The sequence below is a fragment of the Ammospiza caudacuta genome, chromosome 33, assembly GCF_027887145.1.
Source record: "Ammospiza caudacuta isolate bAmmCau1 chromosome 33, bAmmCau1.pri, whole genome shotgun sequence".
Taxonomy (NCBI): domain Eukaryota; kingdom Metazoa; phylum Chordata; class Aves; order Passeriformes; family Passerellidae; genus Ammospiza; species Ammospiza caudacuta.
Window position 1 is genome coordinate 2,176,262 of NC_080625.1, and position 22,870 is coordinate 2,199,131.

The window sequence follows — 22,870 nt, forward strand, 5'->3', positions numbered from 1 at the left end:
GGGAATTTAGGTTTTGGGGACAGGTTCTGTGTGGAGTGCTGCTGTTGCTAAGAGGCAGGAATTTGATCTCACCCTCCTTGTATTGCTAAGAACTCCTCCCCTGACCCCAACCCCAACTCCACCCTTGGGATATCCTATAAAAATTCCACGGCTCTGCCTTTGCCCTGTCTTTGGGTGGTAAGAAATGGATTCCCAAAGGATCAGCCCTTTTCCCACTGGATTCCAAAGGATCACCCTCATTCTCCACTGGAGTTCTAGTGGATCAAGCTTTTCCTGCTGGATTCCCAAAGGATCAACCTTTTTTCCACTGGATTCACAGATTGTCCACCTTTTCCCACTGGATTCCCTGAGGATAAATATTTGCCCACTGGATTCCCAGAGGATCAACCTTTTCCACTGGATTCCCAGAAGATTCTGACTGTGTCACTGATTTTTTTTGTTTGTACTACTGCATTTGTGTTTTTAGTTTTTCGTAATAAAGAACTGTTATTTCTACTCCCACATCTTTGTCTGAGCACCCCTTAATTTCAAAAATTAATTAATATAATAATAATCATAATCATTATCATCATCATCATCAAAGAGAGGGTGTTTTAATTTTCCATTTCAGTGGAGGCTCCTGAAATGGGGAGACACCCCCACGGACGGGACCTGTAAAATAGTTCCGGAAATATGTAGTTTAGTTCATGGATGTGCATGAGGGTCTATGAATATGCAACAGGCTGATGTAATTAAAACCAGATTAAATAAGGGGTGTCCCCGAAAATAACTGGGGGGTCTTGGTGGCCATAACAACGTTTGCTTTACGGTCCTTTTCTCCCATTACATCAGCCTGTTGCATATTAATAGGCTTTTCGCATATCTATAAACTACTTTACATATTCCAAGAACAAAATTGGCTTCATCCGGTTTGGGGGTCCCATCCCCCTCTGAGGTAAATTTGGGGTGTCCCATTCCCATCCCAGCTCAGTTTTGGGATCCCATACCCCTCCAAGCCTTTTTTGGGGGTCCCATTCCCCTCCCAGCTCAATTTTGGGGTCCCGACTCTCTTTTCCCCTCTCTCTCCTTTCCAGTCGTTCCCCCAATCCCCTCCCCCGTGTTTGGTTTTGGGTGCTCCAGGCCCCTCCTGCTCCGTTTTGGGGTCCCGACCCCATTTTGGATTAATTTGGGGTCCCCAGCCCATCCCCAGGGTCACCTTCCCCCCCTCCCTAAATTCCGCTCCTGGCAACTGATGAGTCATCAGCGAGACACGCTCTGATTGGCTGGAAATTACCCCGCGCGGTCTCTGAGTATTTACCACAGTGAGAGGCCTTGGTCTGTGGCTGGCAAGTGATGAGTCAGAGTTGGGCCGGGCGCTGATTGGCTGAAAATCGCTGAGCAGGGCCAGTGCTCTGAGTTTGTGCCCAGCAAGTGGATCGTCATCAGTGCCGTGCGTTGTGATTGGTCGGGATCTGCTTTGGGGTGGGGACCAGAGGAACTGGGATTTCTTGAGGTTTGTTCGGTTTTATTTAGGGTTTGTTTGGGGTTATTTATGGACTCCTTGGTGTTTTTCTTGGGTTTTACTTGGTTTATTTCTGTTTATTTGGGGTTATTTGGAATTATTTGTGTTTATTTGGAAGTATTTGGGTTTGTTTTGGTTTATTTGGAATTATTTGGAATTATTTGGGGTTCTTGGGAGTTATGTTGGTGTATATGGAATTTTTCTCGGTGTACTTGAAATCATTTGTGGGTTTTTGGGTTTAATTTGGTTTTCTTTGTTTGTTTTTTTGGGGTTTTTAGATTTGTTTGGGGTTATCTGGGACATTTTGAGGTATTTCGGATTTTTTGAGGGTTCTTTGGGGTTTAATTCGAGTATTTGGGTGTTATTTACGTTATTTGGGGTCATGTGGGATCAAAAAAACCGGGAATGTTTCTCCTGCAAAAATCGGAAATTTTTCCTTAAAAATCTGAGGTTTTCTCCAAAGAACCGGGAATGTCCCTTTAAAATCCCGGACTTTTCCCAGCCAATAACAGCGCGCCCCGCCCCAAACCATCCAATCACCACGGGTCTCGCCTCAGGAACACCAGCCTCCCCATGCGCCTGATCCAGCCAATCACCACCTGCCTCTCACGCAGCGAACCAACCAATCACTTCACGCCGCCCCTCAGCGACTTCCTCCTCTCTTGAGCTGAACCAACCAATCACCGCGCGTCTCCCCTTGGCAGCTCCCGCCTTCTTTGCCCCATGCAGCCAATAACCGCGCACTGCCCCCGCCTCCCCATGTCAATCACCGTGCCCTCCACGAAACCAACCAATCACCGGGCGTCTCCCCTCAGCTACTCCTGCCCTCCCTGCGCCGATCCATCCAACCAGAGCCGAGCCTGAAACGGCGCCCCCTGACCCCGGGACCGGGCATGGAGGGGGTGCCCCCTCCTGCCCTCCCCCCCCTTTCTGGCCCCCGGGACCCCCTCAGGGACCCCCGGGAGCCGCCCCGGGCTCGGGCGGGTCCTGCGGGAGGCGCTGCAGAGAGCGGGGCAGGCGCTGGGAGAGGATGGGGGGTTCCGGGAGCTGCTGAGGAGGCGCAGGGACAGGTGAGGGGTCCTGGAGGGGTCGTGAAGGGAATTTGGGGAGGGGTCTTGACCATGTTTAGGGGGCATTTGGGGAGGGTCTGGGGGGAACTTAAGGGAGTTTTAGCGGGGTCTGGGGGTGCTGGGGGGGCTTTGCGAGGGGGAATTTGGGGAGGGGTCCTCGGGGGGTGTCACGATCTGTTCTTACGGACGGGTTTCGTGATGGTTCATGGATTTGATCTCAGGGTGCAAAAAGAACTGACACGGTACAAGGGGGTTTGCAACGATAATCGAAACAAATGCACCTTTATTGAATGAGCACAGCAAAATGCGATAGAGGGATTAAGGGAGAGAAAAAGATAGAGGATGAGAGAGACAAAAGAGAGAGAGAGAGAAAGAGGGGGATAGAGCTGCCAAACGTAGAGACGAAGTCCTTTGGTCCAGTCCAGTCGAGGATCCACTGTTATGTCGGGGAGATCTCGAAGTCTCTCGCTAACTCAGGGGTTTTTATTATGATAACTCTATTGGAAATTGCAGCGGGGAGGGGGGGGAGGGGATACAGATACAATAAGGAATAGATGTAACAGGTAGTCCATGCTCTCAGCAGTAAAGGAGAGCCATTGTCTTCTTGGTCCAGCGGTCACAACCTGCAGGCAAACATCTTGCTTTGGTCTGCTTGCCTCCCCCACACCCCTGCCCCGGGCTGGGGGTTTCAGTCCCAGTCCTTGGAAGGAGCAGAGGGGCCTTTTCACATGGGGGTTCCATGTCTCAGTCCTTGATGGAGAGGCTCCTTACATCTCACTCTGTCACGGTGGTTGTAAAACAGGTGAGGGTCTTCTGTGGGGGGACCACCTGAAACTCAGGAGAAGTCCAGCCAGGCCGAGAGGTGGGACAGCTTCCAAGGCTGTTGTTGCACAAAGGGCACAGTGTCCCCTTCTTGGCATACAGCAAACACCACCTGTGAAATCAATGGCTTAGCACTGAGTTCTGGACTCAGGGCCTTGTGGCATGTGACTTTCTCCTGCAGAGAAGGCAGGGGGGGTCTTCTCTTCAGTGGTCCCCAATGACGATTGTGAGGCAGACGAGGGAAAATTTGGACAAACTCTCACAACCCCCCACCCTTTGTCCCCCTCCCTTTGCCCAAATCCGTCCTCATCGCCCCCTGGGCCCAACTGGGAAGCTTTATTGGGAGCACTGGGAGCAGGCACTGGGTGGGGACAGAGCGCCAGTGGGGCTGGGGGAGACACGGGACCCCCCAAAATCAGCGGAGCGGGGACGGAGCGGGGGGTCCCGGCCGGGCCTGAGCACACAGGGAGGGGCTGCGGCCGCCGCCGGCTCAGGAGCTCTGTGGGCAGAGAAAAGGGGGTGACACAGGGCTGGGGGCCCCGGCGGGAGCGCACACGCTCCGCCACAGCGGGGACGCCACCCCCGGCACCCGGCCTGACCTTTTTGCGCAGGGAGAAGCCACCACGTGCTCCGAGAGCTCCTGCTGGCTCTGGAACCATCTCACCTGGATGGCAGCAGAGTAGAAATCCATCACGGAGCAGAGCAGGCGGCCGGGGCCGGGCTGGCAGCTCAGGGGGAGCACCAGCGAGATGGACACGCTGGGGGCCACTGGGGCAAAGAGAGAGAGAGCGGGGACACACTGGGATCAGCTGCGAGGCACTGGGAGAGAGAAGGGAGGGCTGGGCTGGGCTGGAGAGGACTGGGAATAGAGTGGGAGGGACTCGGAATGGACTTGGAGGGACAGGGGGCGACTGGGAGGGACTGGGAATAGACTGGGAATTGACTTGGGGAGCATGGATGAGACTGGGAAGGACTGGGAGGGGCTGTGGTGGCACTGGGAGGAACTGGGAGTGAAGTGCGCGGTACTGGGCAGCCGCATCCAGCGCGGGGCACTCTGCGCTGGGGATCTACCAAGGAACAGATGAGTCATCAGCGGTATGCGATCTCATTGGCTGGGAAGTGTCAGCTTAATGCGTCGCTGAAATGGATGCGGGAGTGTGGAGAGTTTTGTCAAAGAGTGGCTTGAGGAGAGGGGACACAGCCAAATCAATTTGGTAAAGATGTCCTAACTAGGGCAGAGGCCCTTTTTTGCAGGCAGGGTGTCTGTTGGGAATTTAGCTGACTAGAGAATGGAAAAGTACAAGGCCGTGGCTAATTCCAAGTCCTGCACCTGCAAGATAGCGTGTCCTTGGGCCTAGCTGAGTATGATAATGAGTGGACAGAGAGACATAAGAATTAGAGAACGTAGGCCCAAAGGAATGAGGAAGAGTTGATGGTATAGTTTAACCAATAGATCGCTTGGCTTACAGAATATTCATAAGCTTATTACTTGCTGTATAAGTGTCTGATGCTTTCTTCAATAAATGGGACCTGTTGATGACCATCTGGTGTGCTGGTCTCCCTCCTTCAACAAATGGTGACCCCGAACGTTAGCCCCCATGTCTCGCTGAAAAAGAAAACGGGGGGGGACACACCATGGTCGAGGGAAGTTGGAGTTGGGTCCTGATCGCAGCCAAGATGGTGCCGGAATTTTGAAGCATCCTCGAGGTTCACATCGGTGACTCGAGCCGTACGTGTCTGCCGAAGCCTGGAAAGCTGCAACAGTGCTGACGTATACGAATAGGTATGGATAGGCAAGCAGCATGTGATCTTTTCGCCGCGTATATAGAAAGGCGAGGGGTAAAGGGGATAGATATAAAAAAGGAGCTACCAGGGTTGTTAGCCTACAGCTTTGCTAAGGGTGTTTTCCTTAACCCACATACAGTCCATGAACTCGGAATGGAGAAAATTTGGGGATATACTGTGGGAAGCGGTGTTAGAAGATGATAAGACAGCAAAGAAATTGGGCAAGCCATGGCGGGTGGTGCACAATACACTGCTTCAGCATGTCTCTGAGCACAAGGCAGCAGAAAGGGCAATAGAAGCTCATAAGAGGAATATAGGGTATGGTCGTGAGGACGATCCTCTTGCGCCTTTGGTAAACAAGGTGTTAATACCAAAGGGTTCACAACAGTGTGGTATGGAGGATCCTGTTACAGGCGCTGGGGGGCCGTCTGCACCTCCTCTGTCGGAGGAGGACGAGTTGGAGAACGGCAGAGAGAGCGAGCCGAGCCTGCCGCCTCCCCGCAGAGAGAGCGAGCTGAGCCTGCCGCCTCCCCCACCTGAATGGCCTGTGCAGAAGCGCCAACAGTGCAGAACTCTCGGAGAGTCAGATCCTATCCCAGGGGCACTCAGTGACCTATGGGAGGAGATGGCTAAACAGAGGAGGGAGGCTTGGGCTACTCTGGCAAAAGAGGCAATGCAAACGGGAGATGATGAGGCTATGAAGGCCGCTTCTGCTCTTGCCTGTCCGGTTACATACATGCCACAGTGTGATGCTCAGGGGAACCACACACAGGATCTGGTGGAGCATACCCCTTTAGACTGGAAGCTGTTATCTCAGTTGCGGTTCACAGTCAGTCAGTTCGGTGTAAAAAGGGAACCTGTTAGGCAGATGCTGGATTATCTCTTTAATACGCAGATTTTGTGCCCAAATTATTTGAGGGGGATAGTACGGTTGATATTTACTCAGTATCAGCAATTGTTGTTTAATGTGCATTGGCAAGCCTTGGTTAATGAGTCGATTGCGACACAGCGAGCTCAGGGGAACCTGCTGCATGGAGTGACAATAGATGAGCTCATGGGCTTAGGGGCATATTTGCGCACAGAGGCACAGATGATAGCAGGAGCATATAAGCTTAGAGAAGCTATGCGGTTGGTATGTGCTGCCATAGAGAGGAATAAAGAGCCAGGAGGGCTGCCGGCGTACATGGGCATAAAACAAGGTAGAGAGGAATCATTTGGGAGTTTTATTGACAAAGCAGCTGGGGCCATAGACTGGGCGGGAGTCGCAGAATATATGAAGGGGGCACTATAAAAGCAGTGTGCCTTACAAAATAGCAATCCAGCAACGCAAAGGGTGCTAGCCACTCTGGGAGCAAATTGGACCATTGAGGAAGCGCTAGAGCGAATGGCATTACAGCCAACAACCTCACAGACATTTTTAGTAGATGCCTTAAAGGAATTAGGATTAGGGCTGCAAAAACAAGCAGAATCCACTCAAAATCAGGTGTTAGCTGTTCTTGCTCCTCTCCGAAACGGCTCCATGGCATTCATGCAGGGAGGCTCGAGATCACATCTCAAGCGTTACCGATGCGGCAATGGGGGACACATGTGCTGAGAATGCAGAGCGACCGGCGTGTGTTGCCAAAGCTGCCAATCTAGCTCCCACAACACCACGGCTTGTCGGTGCCGATCGGGAAACAGATGGAGGAGCGCAATCAGCGGCCGTGCCCAGACACAAGTTGTGGCCGTGACATCAGCGCCACCTTCTGTCTGCAACCAGCAACAGCAGGGAGCCTCGGCTTGGACATAGCAGCAGCAGTAGATGTCACATTAATGACAAGCCGGCCTGAAAGGATACCAACTGGAGTAAATGGTCTTCTCACACTACAAGGACAAAAATGTGGAGCATTATTACTAGGAAGCTCCTCGATATCCATGCTGGGACTATTTGTATTGCCTGGGGTCATAGACGCAGACTATACGGGGGAAATACAAATCATGGCTTACACCCCTTATCCCCCGGTTAAAATAACAAAAGGACAACGCATCGCACAATTGGTACCACTACCACAGATGACATCGGGTATACCATCGTTTACTGGACAAAGATGTGATGAGAAGGGTTTTGGCTCTACCGGTGTTACACTTTTGACTGTGGACTTAGAGGAGAGACCAAGACAAAAAGTTGAGATCACCCATGGACATCAGAGCATAACCCTCTATGGATTATTGGATACAGGAGCAGACACCAGCATTATATCTCCAGAGGCATGGCCACAACATTGGCCCCTGCTCCCATCAACAAACATGCTCACAGGAGTAGGAGGACTTACCTTGGCAAGCAGAACACTGCCTCTGTCGGTGTGCATTGATGGGCAACAAGTGTCCGTTGTGTTCTCAGTCGTTCAGTTGCCTCCTACGGTCTCCTGCCTGATAGGCAGGGACATTTTAACACAGCTGGGGGTGGTATTGACCAATCACCACCCTTTGGGGTAATTGTCATTGCTTGGACTTTCGCCATTCCACTCACCTGGAAAGCAGATACACCGGTGATGGTTAAGCAATGGCCCTTGAAAGGGGAGAGTCTTATGCATGCCCATGAATTGGTGAAAGAGCAATACACGCAAGGACATTTACGACTCTCAACGAGTCTGTGGAACACGCCCATTTTTGTGATTAAGAAGAAATCAGGAAAAGACTGCCTGGTACATGATCTGCAAGCTGTGAATGACCAGATGGAACCGATGGGGGCCTTGCAGCCTGGTCTTCCGAATCCAGCCATGATCCCACAAGATTGGGCACTTCTAATCATTGACTTAAAGGACTGTTTTTTCACTATTGGGCTGCATCCCGATGACATGAAGAGGTTCGTCTTTGCCCTACCAGCAATAAATCGTGGAGAACCAGACAAAAGATTTGAGTGGACGTCACTACTGCAGGGGATGCGCAATGCCCGTGTTGTGCCAGCTTTATGTTGACGCTGCATTATAGCCATTGCGTCAGCAGTGGCCAGCTACCGTAATATATCATTACATGGATGATATCTTGTTTGCGCAGCAACAGCCATTTTCCCCTTTGCAGGTTGACAGGATCAGAGGCACTCTTGCAGTGTCTGCACTTGTTATTGCCACAGAGAAAATTCAGACCACGAAACCATGGAAGTATTTGGGATGGACTTTAATGGACCAAACAGTGGTACCCCAAAAATTAGAACTGCACTTGAACATTAAGACTTTGCATGATGCTCAGAAGTAGCTAGGAGACTTACAGTGGTTAAAACCCATTGTGGGAATACCAAATCCTTTGTTAGAAACCCTACGACTCTTGTTAAAGGGCACTGATCCCTCTACCCCCGTGTGCCTCACAAAGGAGCACCATCTTGCCTTGCAGCAAATCAGTAACTGTGTGCAACAAGGATATGTGTCTCATCGACAACTAGATTGCCCTATTGACCTCACCGTTTGGAATAGCCCTTGCCACTTGCATGGCGCTCTCTCCCAATGCGAAAAGAAAACGGGGGAGATACGGGTATTGGAATGGCTGTCACCATCATTACAACATAAAAGAACAATATTCTCAAAAATCGAATAATTGGCTGTGTTGATCAAAAAAGGCCATCTCAGAGTTACTGAAGTGGACGGTCGAGAATCTGCCACCATTAGGCTACCCATGGAAAAAGAAACGCTGGACTGGTACCTGGTTAATTCAACGGACTTACAGGAAGCATTATTGACATCATCTGCAAAAGTGGAGACAAGCAAGTTAGTGCCCAGGGTCCTGCAATGGATGACAGAATGGGACTGGATCACTTGGCCGCTGAGAAGAGAGCGCCCCATAGAAGGAGCCACCACAGCCTTTACAGACGCAGGGAAAAAATTGAGACGTGCTGCTGTCACCTGGCAAGAAAAAGGACAATGGAAGCATCAACTTCTTACAGCAGACCCTGCAGACAGCCTACAAACCTTAGAGTTGTTAGCAGTAGTACGGGCAATGTCCAACCTGCATGAGCCCTTGAATGTGGTCACAGACTCTCTGTATGTCGCTGGAGTAGCCAGACGTACAGAAGGAGCAGCGATTAAGGAAGTGAATAACAAATGGCTGTATGAGTTACTGGTTCAATTAAGGAAAGCTCTCTGGGATAGAAGTGCAGTGTACTCTGTAATCCATATCAGGAGTCATAAGTGGTCCAAGGGCCTAGGAGAAGGGAATGAGCGTGCAGATAAATTGGTTACCTTACCCATTGATAACTCTTGTCCTGTTGATAAGCATACATTTGCAAGAGAAGCCCATAGTAGATATCATCAAAATGCAAAAGAGTTGGCGAGGAACTTTGATCTGGGCTTATCAGAAGCTAAGGCCATTGTCAGGGTATGCCCAATATGCAGTTATCATAATGGGGGAATAGGTCTGGGCTGTGAAGTTAATCCTCAAGGTTTAGAAATGAATGAGAAATGGCAAACGGATGTCATGCATGTAGCTAGATTTGGTAGGCTCAAGTATGTGCATGTTACTATAGATATATATAGCCATTACATATGGGCTACAGCTCAGGGAGGAGAGAAAGCGATACATGTGATCAGGCACTTATTGACCTGCTTTGCTGTCATGGGAGTCCCAAAAGGTATCAAAACGGATAATGGTCCGGCTTACACAAGTGCTAGAGTCCCAAAGTTTTTGAACCAATGGTCTGTCAAGCATGTGACAGGTATTCCGCATTTCCCCACCGGACAGGCGATAGTAGAAAGAGCAAATGGTACCTTCAAACAATATATCGACAAACACCAGGATTTAAAGGACCCACAAGCATGCCTGGCTAAGGTTTTGTATGTGATCAATCATTTATGTATTTTTGGGAAGGACGATGCCCCCCCTGCAGTTAAACATGACCCGAGATCAAGTCAGGAAACTATTAAGGAAACAGAGGTCTGGGTGAAGTATAAGAACCCAAGCACAGGGATACTGGGTGTGATTTTGATGCTTTTGCTTATTTTGCCTTGTATCTTTAATTGTATTCAAAATATGGTCAGCCGAATGATAGAAAGATCCTGGCAGTCTAGCCTTCTTGCCCAAGAACAAAATGGGAGAAGTGGGGGAGTTTTGTCGAAGAGTGGCTTGAGGAAAGGGGACACAGCCTAATCAATTTGGTAAAAAAGTCTTAACTAGAGCAGAGGCCGCCTTCAAGGCTAGGGTGTCCTTGTGTATAAGAAGAATACAGAAGTTGCTGTGTTTGCTAACCACAGGAATGTGGCTAAAGGCTAGATTAGGCAAAGCTGACATGTAGCTGAATAGCCAATCCTGAGCTCAGCTTTTGCAATATGTATGAGATTCATTAGACACTGTATTTAAGTTGCTGAATCAATCAATAAATTGAACCTGTGATGAACCATCTGGTGTCCTGGTCTCCTTCCTTCGACACACATCCACCTCGGGGCCTCAGCCCCAGCTCCAGGGGCACTTTCCTCCCTGCCACAGATGCTGCTCAGAGCTCATTTTGCTATGCCAGCCAAAAAAACCAAACCCTGGGGCTGCCACAGCCACTGCAACATCCAAATGATCTCGCCTTGAAAGCCAGTTTCACTGGCTGACTCTGTCAGTAGGAACCTCCATCAGAAATTTTGCTTCTCCAAATGTGGACACCAGCGTTACAGGCCATTTTCCAGAGTCAGTGTGGTCTGCCTGTGTTATTTCAGAGGATTCTTACATCAAGTGCATCTCTGCAGTGCCACTGACACTCAAGTAAATGCATTCCTGATGCCCCATCCCAGAAACTGCCAGGCAAGAAACAGGAGGTTTGTGATGCTGAAAGCTCAGGCTTGGTGACACAGAGAAAGTAGCTTGGACTAGGAAAGAAATACATTAGACTATGGGGATGTTAAACAATCATCTTCATTTTTTCAACAAGTTTCCCAGTGAGAAGAATCAGGGTGGAGACCAGCTTGCAAAATGGCTTTTAGAAACTCCTGCAGAAAGCTTGCTTTTGGGACTGGGATTTGGGGGTGGTTCGGGGTTTTCTTGCAAGGTAACATTAGATCTGGTGCACTTGCTTCACATTTCCAGGTCATCCTCACAGCCAGATGAGCTGCAACAACATAAATCCCTAAGAAAATTGTTGCTGGAGACTGAGGAATATTCTTCTGTGTTGAGGCTGGAGTCCTTTGGGAATTCCTTCCCATGTGCAGAAACCTCCAGCTGCTGCTCCCAGTGCAGGGTCCCCCTGTGCTCACAGGCCTCTGCAGCTCCTGGAGAATTTGCCTCTTACCATGGCCGCCGTTTCCCTGAAGTAAGGAGGTTCTCCTTCCACCATCCCGATGGTCACAGTGCCAAAGGCCCAGATGTCCACCTTGGGGCCATAAGGAGATCTGGTCACAACTTCTGGGGCCATCCAGTGAGCAGTGCCCACCATGGAACTGCGCTGGTCCTGCTCAGGGCTGAGCTGAGCGCAGAGGCCAAAATCAGCTGAGGACAGAAACAAACCCTGTCAAAGGCAGCTGCAGTGAGGAAACCAAGCACCAAGATTCCCCACTCTCAGTCTGAGAGTGCAGTTGTGAAGTCAGCTGGAAAAGCCCTCAGGGCTGTAGCCAAGGAAAGATGGAACTGGACCCTTCAAGAAACCATTGAGGAAGGGTCGGGGGATGTGAGAGAGAAGAGGGGAAGGAGGCGGGAGGAGGAGCAGGAGGAGCGATTGAACCGGGAGAGGAGAGGCGGGAGGAAGAGGAGGGGGAGATGAGGAGAGGAGCAGAAACAGGAAAAGTAGCGGGGACACCCGGCCTTCATCGAGGTGTCCACGGGGGGGCCAGGAAGATGTGGAACCCCCAGCCAGGAGTGTTCCCAAGACAGGGGGCTCTGACCCTGGGGGTCACCCGGGATTATCCAGCGCGGATCCTCCCACGGGGGATGGAGATGGAGCGGCGCACGGAGCTCGTCCCGCACCGGGCACTGCGGGATCCGCGGGCAGCGACCCCTCCCCCCGGGCCCAGCCCCCACCCTTTGTCCCCCTCCCTTTGCCCAAATCCGTCCCATCGCCCCCCCAAACCCCTCCCAATCACCCCCCAATAAACGGCCCGGGCCCAACTGGGAAGCTTTACTGGGAGCACTGGGAGCAGGCACTGGGCGGGGGAAAAACGCCAGCGGGGCTGGGGGGGACACGGGACCCCCCAAAATCAGCGGAGCGGTGACGGAGCGGGGGGTCCTGGCCGGGCCCGAGCCCACGGGGAGGGGCTGCGGCCGCCGCCGGCTCAGGAGCTCTGTGGGCAGAGAAAAGGGGGTGACACCGGGCTGAGGGCCCCGGCGGGAGCGCACACGCTCCGCCACGGCGGGGGCGCCCCCTCCAGGCTCATTCCAGTCCCTTCCAGTCGCAACCGGCATCCTCTAAACCCCCTGCCCTTTGCTCCCAGCGCCCCCAAACTCCCTCCCAGCATCGACCACGACCCCTTCAAGCCCATCCCACCCTCCCCAGCATCCCCCAAATCCCTGCCCAGCCCTTGCCCAGCCTCCAGCCCCTCTCCCACTTCCAGCCCGGCTCTCTCCAGCTCCCTCCCAGTGGCTCCCAGCACAGCCCAGCGGCTCTGCCAGCGCCCCCAGGGGCTCCCCCGTACCCCAGTGCCGCCTCAGGGGCTGCTCCACGCTGACGTGCTCCACCTGGCAGCTGTAGCTGAGCCCGCGCCGGGGGTGGGTTTCCAGCAGCACCAGCAGCTGGTAGGTCCAGTCCCCGTTGGGGACCACGTCGGTGGCCACCATGTGCTCCGAGAGCTCCTGCTGGCCCTGGAACCACCTCACCTGGATGGCAGCAGGGTAGAAATCCATCACGGAGCAGAGCAGGCGGCCGGGGCCGGGCTGGGAGCTCAAGGGGGGCACCAGCGAGATGGACACGCTGGGGGGCACTGGGAGAGAGAGAGGAGAGGGCTGGGTTTGGCTGGAAAGGGACTGGGAATGGACTAGGGAGAGACTGGGAGCGATTGGGGTGGCGCTGAAAGAGATGGGACAGGGTGGGGCACACTGGGACGGATGTTGGATGTCCGGGCTTGAACGAAGAATGAACTGAGCATTAATTTTGAATGGATTTGGAATAGCTTGAGAAGAGGAGGGAGGGACTTTGGAAGTACTGAGAGCGACTAGGATGGCACTCAGAGGGATTTTGGTGGCCCTGGAATTAACTGGGAATGAAGTGCGCGGCACTGGGAGGCCGAGTCCAGCGCGGGCCCTCGGGATTTCAGCGCCAGGGACTCTGCATGGCAACCGATGAGTCACCAGAGAGACACGCTCTCATTGGCTGAAAGGAGCCGGCTACACGGACAACCTACACGGGATGGACACGCCGGGCAGGCACAGGGATGAACTGGGACGGACTGGGAGAGCCACGGGGGTCACTGGGTGGGACAGGAGGCCCCGGGGTTGTTCCGAAGGCGGGCTGAGGGCCCTGGGCTGATTCTCAGAGACGTTTTGAGGGGCTCCAGGGTCATTGGCAGGGTAGGGCCCGAGGGGACACGCTCTGCCCCGCGCTCACCTCGGTGCCCCGTGAGGAACGGGGCAGCAAGCTCGTAGCCGGCCCGGCAGAACGTGTCAACCGCAGCCCGATTATTCTCCAGTATTTCCGGCATTCCGTTGCAGCACCGAGCCTGTGCCTCCCCATAGGGGGTGTCTCCCACGAACACCCCCACGTCGCTGTCGAACATCATGTACTGCTTCCGGTTGTTGATGTACCTCCTCACGAACCTCACCTTCTCCGTACCAATAATGAAGTGACACTCTCTCGTTCTCATCTCCTGGAACACTCCTGTGAGTGCAGAACAAAGATCCAGGGTTGTCCCCCCAGCACGCTCCCAGCGCTCCGGGGGCCACCCCGGATCCCCACTCCACGCCCGCTGTGCCCCACGGCCGCCATGGGACCCTCCTGCCCGCGCTGCCGCTTCCTCTTTGCCGCCCTTCCCCCATTTCCTCTTTCACATCCGCTCCCCTCCCACCTTCGGCCGCTCCCAAAATCACTTTTGGGGTCCCATTTCCCCATTTTCCCACAAATCCCCCAATCTCCAGCCCCCTCCCACTCAGTTTTGGGGTCCCCCCTCCCCTTTTTCACCCTTCCCCAGCCTCTCCCACTCCTCCCTCCCCTCCCCGCATCCCTCAGCCCCTCCCGCTCTCCCTTTGGGGAGTCCCTTCTCCTCCCCTTCCATTCCGGGCTCCCCCCTTCGCCCCCTTTTACCCATTTTCCCCCGTGTCCCAGCGCCTCCCGCCCCCCGCTCACCCGAGAGCTCCGCGCCCGCACCCGGGGGGGCTCCCAGCACCACCAGTGGCACCAACAGGGCCCCAGCTGCCGCCCTTCGCCCCATGGCCGGGGCCGGGCAGGGAGCAGCAGCCCCAAAGCAGCCGCGCTGCGCTGGGAGCGCCAGTCCGGAGCAGGGCGGGCTCGGCAGCGCCGCGCGCTCTCATTGGCTGCCGCCGCTTCTGGGGAGCGATCGGCCACGGGCTCTGCCCAGCAACCGATGAGGCAATCCAAAGCTCCGAGCACTCATTGGCTAAGCCGCCTCCTGCCTGCGCTGCCATTGGCTGAGGCCTTTCCGGGACACTGCAGCCCCGGGCTGGGGGTTTTTTTGGGTAGGGGGAACCTTGGGGCCCTGGGCAGGTGGAAGCAGGGATAGAGAGCCGCGGGCTGTGCTGGACCAGCCAGTGAGAGCCGCTCATTTCACATTTAAGCCCATTTTTTTGGGTTACTGAGCCCGTTCAGGATTTTCTGTTCAGAACCCTTGGTCCCGCTGTCGTGGTTTGAAATGGAAGTGAGTTTTTTGGGATGCTGTGGTCAAACCAGTCAGTGTTCAGATTTAAATTTAAACACCGCACCTGGTGTGGCCCCTGAGGACATGGATTCACCTCTGAGCACACAGGGGGTTAAAAGCTGAGAACTCCCAGGGGAAGCTCTCTTGGTTCTGGTGGGTGAAAGGTTCAGAGCTGCCCTGCCCGGCTGCGGGCTGGGTGCGGGAGGGGAAGCCATGCGGCTGGGTGAGGGGAGCCGGGCCTTGGACAGAGAAGGGAGGTGAAGGCCCCTGCAGGATGGAAGGGTGGAGGAGCGCTGAGAGGCATCGGGCAGCGGCCACAGAGAGAGAGGGAGAGCCGGTGTCTGTGACTGTGCCACCTTGAAATTTGCTACCTTGTGCTGGCAGCACAGCCGAGAAGGAGAAAGGGTGCAGAGAGAAGGTGCCCGGCAGGGCCAGCGTGGGAGTTCTGGGGAAGCAGAGCCCGAGATTTTAACCCTTTTCTTGGATGATGGAAACCTTACAAATGCTGATCCTCCTGGAGCTGAATGAGAAGATAGGGATGAAATAGGAGAAAATGGGCAAGTGTGATGAAAGTCCATGCAAGTGAAAGATGTCAGAAGAAGTTGAGAAGAATCCTAGGCGGGAGGAGATGATGGAGTGACCTTTGGCTGGACTTTTCTTGTGCAGCCATGGACAGAACCATTTTTCCTGTGACACAGAGACTGCATTTAGGGGGAGGCAATGGCTCAGAGCCAAGAGAGTGCAGGGATGTGATGTGATGTGATGTGATGTGGTGTGATGATGTGATGTGATGTGATGTGATGTGATGTGATGTGATGTGAAGGAGTGGCAAGAACAGAGATGGATGAGGAGGGTGGTGGTGCCCTCTGCCTTCAGTGAGGAAGAAGATCTTTGTTCTTGAGACCCCTCGGCCTCAGGGGGTGAATTTGGGGGGGACAGGTGTTCCAAAAGTGAGAGACTGTGCTCATTTTTGGAACTGGGCAAAGCATCCTTAAAAGGGGAACCCCAGAAGCAGCTCTGGTCCATGTGCAGTGGTCAGAGCACTGGGCATGGAAGGAAGATGTCAGGATGGCAAATGATCCCTGGGCAGTGCCACGTGAGACATGGAAACACAAGAGGTTTAAACCGTGTATCCTGGGGAAGCCTGTGGCACAAGAGGGACTCCTCTCTCCTTGATGAACTGAGAGTTGATTATCTGAGGGGTGGTGATGGACTGACAGTTGGTGACCTGAGGGGTGGCAACTGAATTACGAGTCCAAGGTTTTGCCTTACTGTGATGTATTAGGAATTTGGTTGGGGGGAGGAGGAATGTTTGGAAGGTTTTCATTCTTTCTGTGTGTTTCTTGTATATATTGTAAGGTAATAAAGATTTTTTTCTTTGTATTCCGAAGCTGGAGCCTGCTTCGCTCTATTCCTGGTCACATCTCACAGCAGACACCAGAGACAATTTATTTTCATGGGGGCACTGGCATTGTGCCACCATCAAACCGTGACACCAGGGAAACTGGCTGCTCGTGCCAGTCCATCCCCTTGCCCAGAAGGCACCCGCTTGTGTTTGGGCACGAGCTGCTGGCCACAGCCAGACAGGCAGCACCCGCAGCATTTAAGGGTCTCCACTTATTTCTCATTATCCTGCTCTGAGTTTTTGGAGTTTTCTGTCAGAAATCTCTCCCCTCCCCCACACATCCACAGGGGTTTGGGGTGGTTTTTCCTTTTTGGGGGAAATCAAAGCGATGCAATGATGCTCCTAATTAGGGGTAGGAGAAATGAGGCTCCAGGGCTTCCCGCTCAGCCGCAGCCACCGGAGCCGCAGTGCCGGGAAAGCCGTGGCGTGAGATGCGGAGAAGTTTGTTTGTGTTTTCAGCTCAATCCCCTCGGGCCCGGGCCCGTTCCAGGGCTGTTCCTCAGCTCCGGCTCTGCCCTCACGCAGCCCGGGGGGCCCGGAGAGCGCGGGGCGGGGCTGTGCCGTGTGCAGAGCCCGCCCCTGGCTGGGACTGGGCGATGGTGCCGTCAGTCGTGGTTGTGGCGCGCTGATTGGTGGGAGCGGGGCGGAGCAGGGCCCCGGTGGCGGGCTGAGGGCGGCCGTGGCTGGGCAGCGGCGCCATTGTCAGAGCGTGTGTGCGGTGCCGTGAGCGGCGGCAGCGGCCGGAGCGCGGTGAGGCGGCTGCGGAGCTGGGAGGCGGCCGCAGCGCAGGTGAGAGCCTCCTTTTTATCCTCATTTTCCCGGCCTCATCTCCCTCTCCCTTTGCCCCCTGGCTGAGGTGCTTGGAAGGTTCAGACCTCCCGATCCGGCAACTGCATGTCCTCGTTAATGTGCCCCCCACTTTTGTATAACAGCCGATATTTACGGTTCTGTTAAATCCTTGTTCTTCTGGAAGTTCAGAAATTAAGCGGGACTTTGTGTGAGCAGCGGTCCATTTTAATTGGTAACAGTTATTGAAGCTGGTGGTTTCGCCCCCTACTTCCTTATCGACGAGTCCCTGGCCCCTCGCTCCGCTGCTGAATGAGCTGCACTATCAAGGAGTGGAGCACGGTAAAAAGATGAGAGTTGCTGTAGCACATCAGAGCAGAAATAGCATTCGTTTAACCCATGGTCTGTCAGGGGGCCACAAAACCGTGTCCCCTTCACATCCTTTCGAAGCCATTTATTATAATGGTTAATAGCTTCTGAAAAATAAAAGAATTAAAGACACTCAAAAATATATTAAGGGAATTGCAGCAGTTAATAAATAACCTAAAATACAGGAATAACTTTGATCAGATATTTAGATAAGGCAATGTAAAATACACTCACAATATTTGGATAGGTAATCTAAAATACACTCACAGAAGAGACTTTGGAATTAGAATATTTGAAGAAGAAGAAGTGGAAGCCAATAAGTTAAAGTGACCTGCCAACCCGTTAGGATCAAGCCAAGTACAACAGTTACTTCAGCTAAGTCATGGAAAAACATGCCAAGGATGACAGGAAGAAGACCAAATTAGGAAAAGCTTAAAATTTAACTGAGGAAGACCAAGAATTCCCAGAAGACTCCGCCTGCCTATGCATGTAATAAATGATGTAATCCTTGTTTAAAATTGTATAAAAACCCGCTTTTGCTGTACATAATTCAGAAATCCATTTTGTGATTTCTCCGACGCGTCGTAATAAAATACCTCCTGCTTATCTGACTTAGGCTGAGTCTCTTAAGCAGTTATTCTCGCCTTTTGGGGCAAAATTCGGCATCACTTTCCACGTTTGGACGAATACATGAGCTGCTTTTTTGTTTCCGTTGTTTTTTTTTTTTTTTTTTTTTCACCACGTTTCCTTTGTCCTCTATTTGCCAACAGCAGTTTGAGTCATTTAATTTTCTACAAACTCCTCTTTTTTTCTGCTAACAGATTCTCTGATCCCATCCCATGGTTAAGTGTTGTGTTCCTCATTTCAGTGGATTGCTCAGCAGGAAGTTCAGGAGCTGGAGCTGTCTCGTTGGTTATTGCAAGAGCAGCTTGTAATCTAATGATGCCATTGAAATGAGAAATGGGTTCTGTGACTCCTGATATGAATTGGTTCGGGTTCCCAGGGTGTTATAGATTTTGTTCTGCTGGCCTTTTAGGTTTTCCCCATTTTTGGCTGCTCTCCAGCCAGGGCTGCATCAATTGACTGCCTTTCTCTAATTAAATAATCAACTAATTGGATTCCCAACTTATTTCCCTGAATTTTTGGTAGCAAAAAATCCCCAGTGCTCTACTATGCCATATATAACACAGACAGTGACAGCACATGTTGGAGTGGGCAGAGGGATGATTCCTCCCCCATTTATTTATAATGAAGTTTTCCCAACATTCTCCTTTTGCTGTTTCCCTTTGCAGCTTCACCGGTTTCTGTTGCAGGGTCAGATATCCTCCCCCTGGGCTCTGTCTTGAGCTGTGCAAATTCCATCAGTGCCAGCAGGCAGAGCTTGGGGTGAGGGGCAGAGGGAATCAGCCCAATTCCTGCCCCGGGCAAGAGACCCAAGTGCATTGACCCAAGTGCATTGTCCGCACTTTGCCCAGCAGTGTTCATTTGCATTTCTAAAGCTCCTCTGGAGGCTGCCTAGAATGGAGCTTCTCTTCCAGGGCAGCCATCAGGTGAGTCACATGTGGCCCCCCCAGAATCTGCTTTTTGTAGAAAAAATATATAACTATTTCTGAGTTAAAAGTATTATGGTTAAAGCTCTTCAATTTTGCAAAATGCAACATAAAGGCGAACATGGAAAAACGCAGACCAAAACTTGATTCTCACACTTCTGTCCCGAATCTACCTGACAATATAAAGTGGGAATATTATGAAAAATTTTTCTCATGTTGTAATTTTGTCATTGAAACTGCTGGGAAAACAAAAACTCTCCAAGAATCTCTTTAGTGTTAGAGAGTCAACGCATTACTTGATTCTGGCTAGGATCTGCAACAGAAATAATTTCTTCAACAAATAGCCCAGCTGTGCAGAGAAAATCATTCCATGCCATGTGAGTTTTTCCTAAACTTTATGTAGTCTGAACCAATCTAAATCCCCTCCTTTAATGTTCATTCCTTCCAAGTTGTGTAAGTCTTTAGTATTTGGTTTCCTGTTGGACCCGGATTTCTTCCCCTCTGATGTGAATTCGTTCTCCACACTCTTGGATTTCCTTCTCAGCCTTTTCCAGCCCAGGTGTCTCCAGCTCTGCCAGGGGCAGTGTCTGGGGTAGCTGTTGGTTGCTGTTTGCTGCTGGGCAATGTTGATGTTTTGTTGCTGGTCGTTATCTCTGTGGGTGTCTTTTGGGCTATTCCCAGTCTGTTGGGATGTTGAGCTCATCTCCATTGAGTGGTGTAACACCCCTTAAAAAAAACCTTTAGAATTCCTTTCCCAAAGGCAAAGACAAACCAAGCCTGAGCAGAGAAATAAGATTTAAAAGAACCAGAATGGGTACATTTTGCAGCAGTGCAGTGGCAGGTAGCCCAGAGTGTGGGTGTCAGTGAGCCCCAGAGTGGAATTGTGCCGTGGTGTTTCCCAGCAGCTGTGGCAGTGCAGGCCCAGGCAGCGCTGAAGCTGCAGCAGTGGCAGCAAGGCTTGGCCCCAGTGGCTGGAGCTGGCAGAGGAGGGTGGCCAGGATTGCAGAGGATTCCAGGCGAGGATCTGTGGGCAGGCGCAGGGGCTTGGCCCGCTGTGGAGCCCTGGCTGCTGCTGCGTTGCCTTCAGGGCAGGCTCAGGGGCGGCCTCCCATCCTCCTGCTGCGGGCGGGAAGTGCAAATCTCCGGGGCTCCAGAGCCCTTGAGGCCAGGCTGAGGGGTCCCCCCGTGTTGAGCAGTGCTGACGGCTGTTTCTGGCCTCAGGGACACTTGGCATGGGCCCCTTGGCCACCAGTGGTGCTGCTTTGCACTCCTTAGGCAGGAGCCGATGTCCTGGCTGGGTGTTGGCAGCAGCAAAGTGCCAGGGCAGGCTCTGTGCCAGCCCAGCTTCCTGTGGGAGAATGTGCCTTGATATCTGCTCCAGTGGTTGCTGAAGCAGTGAGAATTGCTTTTGCCCCCCTGTTAGGTGCCATGGTGTCAGCAGAAGATGTTGAAGCCTTCCTGCTTAGGGCATTTCAGTGCCATGCTCTCACAAGCACCAACAGCTGCGCGGGTTGAGCTGAGCATGGGGCAGTGACCTGCGCTAAGTCTGATTCCCCTTCCTTCCCTCCCCTGGAACAGGGTGTTGCTCTTAGACACCACTTGTCCTGATTGCTCCAGGGTGCTTTGGAGAGACTCCATATCTAATTTTCCCTATTTTCCTGGGGCTCCCAACACTTCTGGGTTCACTTCAGCATAGGCCTGGCCAGACATTTGACACAGAGGTACAACAGGACCGGCCTCTGTATCCCTTTTTATAATATTAATTTGTGTTACGAGTTTATCAATCAAATCCCTTCCCAGTGAATCGTGATAACAATTAGGAGCAAGTAAAAATTCATGCATTACAAACCCATCTCCTAGATATACTAACAATGATTTTGAATAAAACCATACATCTTTCCCACTTATCTCCTCACTAATCAAACATATTTTTAGCATTTTCCCCCCTTCGGTCTAAGATTCAGAGTGGATTGAGAGGCCCCTGTGTCCATCAGGAAATGCCTTCTCTCAATGCAGACCCACCCTGAATGTTGTGAAGGGCTCCATTATGGAGGGTCCCTGGTGTGATGGGAGCTGTGACAGCCCTGCCAATCCATGTCCATCAAGGGGTGGACTTGCTGGTCCTGAGGGTGCTGCTGTCTGTGCTTGCAGTGTCCTTGTGCCCTGCAGCTGGAGCCCTGGTTCCATGCCAGGGGCTGTTTGGGTGGGCTCTCCCCTGCCGAGGAGGGCAATGCCTCTGCCAGGTGCTTGTGGCCGAGCCGTGCCCTGGGTGCTGGGGCCTCCTTGGGCCCTAGGGTTGATCCCTCAGAGGCTGTAGGAACTGTGCCCTGGCCTTTGCCTTCAGCTTGGCCTTTTGCTGCTCCCTTCTTGCACTCACCTGCTGTGCCTTTGTGCCCAAGTGCTGCAGGGCCTTCTTCTGCCCCTTCTGCAGCCCCCTCAGTGCCTCTGGGTGCTCATCCTCTGACAGCTGCTGAGCTTTCTGCAAAATCATTTGTATCTCCAGTAACCCTAATAAAATCCTTAAAAGATAATCTCCTTGCTAAAATGTACAATCCACATTTCCCATGTATTGGAAAAAATGGCTCCCAGTATTACCAGTTGGATTGTGCCTGGGCCAGTCTGACCCTCGCTGCTGGGCCAAAGGCAGCAACTGCGGTGTATCACCCCAGAGATACTTTGGCTTGCTAGCAGTTGCAGCTGAGCACTGAACAAGTCCAGGCTTGTTAGAACCCCGTTTACCTCAGGAAGAATAGCTTCAGGCGATGGTGAAGAGAAAAAGGAGGATTCTGCTGGAGGGTTTAATGTCCAGAGGTTTATTCCATGGTTACAGAGGTCTGAACGTGAGCAACTGCTCCAACAGAATCCCGGCCACATGGTCTGATCACCTTTTTAAGCTCAGGGACAGGGGGAGGGGAGGTACAGGTGAGCCACCAACCAGGTGAGAGGGGCAGGGTGTCAGGGGGGGATGACACCCAGACAGGCCAATGACCCCCGGGCCTGAGGGGCATCCTTTGAACTTGACCAACCACACGACGCCTTGCTGGAATGTTAAACCTGATTGACAACCCAGCAGAGGGCGAGGGAAGACGGGGGAAGAGAAGTATTGGCACACCTGGGGAAAGAAGTTTACAAGACACTGCAACACCCATGTGTTCCTTGCTCCTCCTCCCTGTGCTCAGGGTGCCCTCCCCAGCCCGTAGCCCAGAGCCGCTCCCTGTCCTGCCGCAGTGTCCGAAGGCGCCCCTGGCGGGCAGGGCCGGCAGCTCCACGGGGCCGGGCAGCGGCCGGGGCGTCCCGCAGCCTCCTGGGGGCCAGGGGCCACTGCCGGCCCTGCCCGGGGCTGGTGGGGTCAGGCAGCGCCCGGCGCTGAGCCCCGGCTGCCCCACAACCCCGGGCCGGCCCCACAGCTCCCCACAGGCCCCCAGCCCGTGCTCCCGGTGCCGCAGCTCTGCGCCCGGTGCTGCCGCTGCCCCCCACTGAGAAACCCCCTGAAACCCTGACCTCCTTGTTTTCCTGGCCTGGAAACCGGGGATACAAAAGATCTGAATCAGCTGACAAGTTTTGAGGCTAAGGCCCTGCTGATAAACATCCCAATCCTCAGTATTTTTCTCTTCCTCCGCTTTTCTATCATCCTTTTCCTTCCCACATAGATTCCTGCTGCAGCTTTTTGCCTTAACCATATTGCTGCACACTCCCCTTCACCCAATCCCTTTGCAGCACACCAACACCATCCATGCCCTGTTGTCCAAATGCGAGGGGAATTTGGGGAGGTGGGAGTGGGGCAGCGCCAAGGCCGGGCCCCCCCGCGCTGTCCCGGCGGGAGCGGCTGCAGTGGG

General features: G+C 52.9%; 1 protein-coding gene and 1 pseudogene across 1 annotated transcript in view; one reads left to right on the forward strand and one right to left on the reverse strand.

Moving 5' to 3' along the window:
* Positions 1 to 22,870, reverse strand: part of LOC131570213 (uncharacterized) — a 1,483,036-nt pseudogene that overhangs the window by 61,186 nt on the left and 1,398,980 nt on the right.
* Positions 1 to 22,870, forward strand: part of LOC131570162 (zinc finger protein 345-like) — a 30,160-nt gene that overhangs the window by 4,001 nt on the left and 3,289 nt on the right. The gene's annotated exons all lie outside the window — the stretch shown is intronic.